The following is a 6,160-nucleotide window of genomic DNA, read 5'->3' as shown; positions in this document are numbered from 1 at the left end:
GCATACCAATTTTCCTAAAATTATCTGTTATTTTTCGGTACAAGTATGAACGACTTGTATGAAAGACTTTGTATTAAATTGTCTATATAGCATTAGCTCTACACATTTAATATTTTATAAGTTTTGTACAAATTAGCTGTGGTTTTGACGACATTTGAACTTTAAATGCTTATAAAAAATAACCATTATGTCTATGTATCGTTAATATTTTAGCTATAATTAAAACTTACGTTTACATTTTTAAGCTTTTTGACCGGATAAATAATTTTTTATTGACATTTATAGAAAAAAAATTTTAATTAACCAAATACAATAAAAGTCTGAGGTCTGAGGACGGAATAACCAAGTTGGTTACCAAACAGTTTTAATAAATTTTCATTTTATTTCTCCAATTATTTTAAAAAGCACTGAGCATTTTCAATTTCATCCTCCTAAAAGTACCAACTAGATCCAATTTGTATCCAAAAACATACGTCGGGTATCGAAGTTTATGATCTGAGCATTTTTTCTTCTAGAAAAGTTTAGAAGTTACAAACATTTTAAAATACCTCAAATAAACGTCTAAAATTATAAGACTGGACAAAATAATAATAAAATTGTAATTAATTTTCAAGCCCCCTCCCATTAAAAAATCCTGCATACGCCACTGTAAACAAATGTTCATGTTTAACACTCTTAAATATATTTACTATCGATGTGATGATATGAATAGGTAACTACTTCTAGGAAAACTATTGGCATAGAATGTTGTATGCTGCTGGCGTACTTACCAAATGCGAACAAAAGTATGTAAATAATATGCAATAGTTTAAGTTCGAAAATCATTTATTAGAGTCTTTAGTTATATAAATATGTGTGGTCCGTTGCATAGGTTTTTCAAATAGGTATTAATGTATTATATTGTAAACCTAAATCATTCAATGTAAGAACTATCGTTGATTTATTCGCTGGTGAACGACGCAAGAATTGGGATTTTTTCTAACTTTTGTAGTTTGGCATGAGCATTCTTTTTTTGTTCTTATCAATTTCACTGTTATCAATTGTTATTAAAATCGGGAAATCTGTACTCTATGGTCCCACCATAACAATGATAACAACCAAAACCATGATAACAACAGAAAACCGTTTTCAACTTATTAGTTATTTAATATTCCTATACTAATAAATAATAATAATAGTCCTTAAAAACTGCATCATTTATTAGTTATGCATAACGTTATTCTTTGTATTTTTAGGTAAATATGTGTGGTTTAATGTAAGAAGAAACTATATTAATTTGTATCAAATTTTAAACATCATAGCTAAATAGCTTACAAAAATGTATTCATGTAACATAATGCATAATTTTATTAAAGATGTAAGTTACAAATTATGTTAATTTATTTAATTAATACATGTTGCCAACAATTAATATATTTTTAAATTAGGTTAAATAATTATAAAAAAATAAAGTACCTATTTAAATGTATTATTTAAGCTATCGTTTAATGTATTTTAACGGATTTTTTGTTTTTTTTTTCATTCAACATCTAAATTATTGTTTTTAAAGTATACATAATAATATTATGTCCCACATTGTAATACAGATAAGTAACATGAGTTCTTAGTAAAAAATAGTAGGGTGTCTGTGTTTCAAGTTGTAAAACTGCATACAATTAAAAAAAATAAAAATACAAAATACTTAAGAATAAAACATAAAAAAAACTAAAAACATAAGATACATAATTTATTGATGAAGAGTATTTATTTACTCTGTATTTATTAGTTAATACATTGACTTCTTGTATCACTAATATTAGTATTTACAGTGTGTAAATAAAAAAAAACATCTAAAATTATGGTACACACATTCAACCCTGTGTAATAATATAATTACCTATGTGTGAAAAAATACATGATATCATCGTACACACTCACAGATACCAATAATTACATTATAATATAATGTATATATTATGAATATAGAATATGTTTATACTAAGGTATTCTGAGTTATAGTTGGATTTTAGGTAATACATGGGTTGAATCTAATATTTTAGTAGATGCATGTGTTACATATCCATGCATGACCACAAGGTACAATAACATACTGTTGACTATTTGCTGCCGTGATAAACATGCAAACCATACAAACAGACTCTTGCGACTCTGCTGTTACAGGTTGTGGTGGTTCTTCTGTTATATTTTGTTCTTCTTGGGCCGTTCCTGCTTCCGGTTCTGGATCTAAATCTACTTAATTCACCCAATTTACTTGTTGATTCAAGTATCTTGAAGTAGAATAAGATACCATTTGCATAAATTGCCAAATACTTATAACACCAGCATTATACTGGTTTGTGGCATTTTTGATCCTTTTTGATTGCAATAGATACTTCATCTTTAAACTTCTGGTTGGTTGAAGGTTATTACTGAGCTGGTTAAAAATTATATGGTAATTTTTAAACAAATTACTCAAATTACCTATTAATAAAAAAAAGTATATATTTATTTTAAGTGAAAGAAATTATTAATTAATAAATAAATTGTAGAACATTGTAATAACTTAGGACTTAGGATACGTGTGTGGATTTTAATGTTATATTTACCAAACAGTTCTATTTTAATGGTTTAAATTTACTTTTGCGTGGTGATAAATATATGAATCTTACAATAATATGTATTTAATGTCTGTTATCACCTGTTGAGGCGTGAAAAATGCTATGTTTTACAACTTTGAAAGTGGTTTCTGGTAAGAAATTTGATCTAGTTAGTACTTTGATTTGCTAAAAGTAAAAAAAATTCTATTGCTTTTCAAAATAACATAATATGGTAAATACAAAATTAAGTTTAAACCATAAAAATAAAAAAAAACAATATTAGTAAGTTGTTGTATAATAAAAAAAAAGTTTAATACAATTTTTACTTTAAAATTAAATTTAGTTTATATCAAACTGGGTCAAAAATAATTAATATATTTTTAAACTAACTATTTGAAATTCATAAAACAATGTGTTATATTAATACACAAAACATTCAAGCAAATTTGATCTTTAACAGTATAAACCAAAAAATGAACTAAACACTAACTACATTCAAATTCTTGCTAAATATAACCTATTATTAATTGCGGTTTTAAGTTTAGGTTGTCATTACACAGTCATAGTGATTGTAAATACTAAATTAGTACAAATCACAATGTCTATGTTTAATATTTATTGTTTGTGTTAGCGATCTGTTTATTAACTGTTGTCAACTTTATTACTTGTTATTTTGAAAGTGCTTTAACAATTACAAATGAGACAGTTATTATGCTTGTGCATTGTACATAGATTAAAAGACATGGTTAACGATAAAAATGAGTGAATAATATATGAATGAGCTATAAAATATGATTATTTGTCATAGACATACCTATAATTAATATAGATGTAGATAATACCTATTTGTTAATACTATTTCAAAATTGGGCAAATGTTAAAGGTAGGTTCTCTATTTTTAAACTCAATTTTTTTAAACTTTTTGCACACCATTTTCACTCCCCCTCGTCCCCTTATACGTCAATTATAACTTCTACTGACTATAATTAATAAATATTGATATATTTACCTAAGAATATCCATAAATTAGGATGTGTCACAGAGAATTTCAACCTTAATTGGTTATGGAAGCTCTCAAGATTGTTGTTTGTTCTCCTTGGAAGGCCATACACTGACATAATCTGAGCACCTACACGGTGCAACCAATACCTAGATAGATAAAATAATAACTAATAAATTCTTACATGATTAAGATAAATAAAAAATAAACTGTTGACTAATTGTAGACCTTAACCAAATATATTTGTTATTAAACATTACCTTTTATAATAGTTGAATAAATCATCCATCGGTACACCGTGGTTAATCACAAACATTTTTTATTAATCTAAAACCTCTCTCGATATCTTGAGCTGGGAGTAATGGTAATCCGAATAAAAGTTTTAAACTTTTTAATGCGTTTTCATTAGTTTTTATAAGCCTATAATATCCCCTACTCTTCATATTTTTGAAAACAGCCTGCATGAACAAAAAAAATTATGCATCGAATAAAATTTTATTTTATTACATAATAATTATAATAAAAACTTCTATTGTATTATAACCAACCTGATTATGGTGAAACTAACAACCTGAGGTTCATGCTCCTGGAAAATATGACTGGAGCACATCCCTCAATGCTGTTTCATAATTGTAGTGGGAGATATATTTGGTAAAAGATTATTTTTAATGTAATGGAAAACGGTGTCGTATGAGTTTCTGGTTTTCGCTTCCATCAATACAAATATTATTGGTAAAGACTGTAAATAAAGTTTTTACATTTAAAAATTTGGTGTATTTTATTTTAAGAAAAAAAAACTTACATAATTTTGTATCATAACATGAATAGATAACATTTGGTAACCCATTCTAGCCGGAACGACATTAAATGTACCATCTACATGGAGTTCTTCTATATTTGTATTAATGATATTTTGTGTTAATACTGGGCATGCGAATATCATGTTATTTTTTCCATCTATATCTTGCACGCAACTTCTGAATATCGATACATCACAGCAGTTATATCTTGGTAATTGTCCATTTTCAAAAATGATTGCCAGTTGCAATAAATTGTCTGGTAAAGGAGGCATCGATGATCTACGAGCTAAGCGCATTAGCGATTCAGCAGTAGACCATGGATACATGTTTGCTGCCAACGGATGTCTAAAAGATATATAATTATTATCAATATAATAAATAATTGTAGTTTTGTTTTCCAAAAAACATAATATATTTAATTTACCTTCTACACTCTTCATCGTAAATTAACTTCAATTGTACACTGTCTGAAGCCGCTCTTCTTTTTAAAATATTTTTAAGATCATCTACTAACTGCATATCATTATTTTCACGCTCATGATTGGTATGCGGTTGCATCACAATTAATGATCCATTTGGCATCTTTTTCATTGTACCCGTGCAAAAATGTAGGGTACGTTTACTACATTTGTAATAACTAATGAATAAAGAACAGATTATTATTGATTTATTGATTTTTAATTTATAGAATTTTTTCAATTTGGTTTTTAATTTCAATACTTATTACTAAAAACCAGATTTTGCATAAAATGCATTTTGCTATTTTCTACATCATAAACATGCAGTCAAGGATTGTTCCGGATTGTTCATAAATCATTACTTGATTGATAAATATCAAAATTGTATACTGCATATTTATGTATATTCTGACTTTATGGCATGGTCTGCATATTTTTGAATATTTTAACAAAAAAGTTTATGTATACACTTACACCACCTAACAATCCAAATAGGTGTTAAGCAAAAAAAAGAATTATTGACACGTTTATATATCAAATATTTTATGTTTTAGAAAATTAAATTTATTGTAGACTCTTACTAGAATTTTACCTATTTACATGGTATGAATGATTAAAAATTAAATTACAATTTATAACAAATTACATTTCTGTTCTACATATTATCTATGATATTTTTTGTTTATAAAAATTTTTATATAGTTTATAAATAGGCAGGTAATTAACACTACAAAATTAAAATAAGGTATAAAACTGAATAAAAATTTTAATTTTAATATGTATATTTAGTAATTTTTTCTTGCATATTTAGATTTTTTTGTGCATGTTTGCAAGCATATTTTACAATGTTGAATGCATAAAAATCCGGTCTTTAATTATTACTATTTGGGATTAATATAAGAATTCAATGATTATTTAATTCTTACATTTTCCTTTTTAATACCTAGGTATCTAGCTATCTAATAAATATCTGAATTAATATAAATATCTGATAAATAAATTGTAATTACATATTGTTAAAATAATTATAAACTAAATAAAATGTACCTATATAAATATAGACATAACATTGATAACTTATAAATTGTAAGTAATAATTAATATAATAATATAATTTTTAAATACTTACGTGGCTCCATTTTTTTTCCCATTATTATGATATCTGTATCCGTCGTATTCCATGATCAAAGACAGTAATATTTAAATAAATATTATAATATATTAACAATTATAATATTATAATATAATGTTAAAGTGTTAATAATAATATTAAGACACAAGACTACACTTGCATTAAAATCTCGATAGAGAATGGCAAACAAGAAT

The 6,160-nt window shown here is 25.6% G+C and overlaps 1 pseudogene; it reads right to left on the bottom strand.

The window, feature by feature from the left end:
- Positions 1-1,555: 1,555 nt before the first annotated feature.
- LOC132937149 (uncharacterized) lies at positions 1,556-4,957 on the bottom strand (annotated as a pseudogene).
- Positions 4,958-6,160: the final 1,203 nt, after the last annotated feature.

This window comes from Metopolophium dirhodum, chromosome 1 (genome assembly GCF_019925205.1).
Source record: "Metopolophium dirhodum isolate CAU chromosome 1, ASM1992520v1, whole genome shotgun sequence".
NCBI lineage: Eukaryota > Metazoa > Arthropoda > Insecta > Hemiptera > Aphididae > Metopolophium > Metopolophium dirhodum.
Note: the sequence above shows the minus strand (reverse complement) of the source record. Positions and strands in the feature narration are given on the sequence as shown.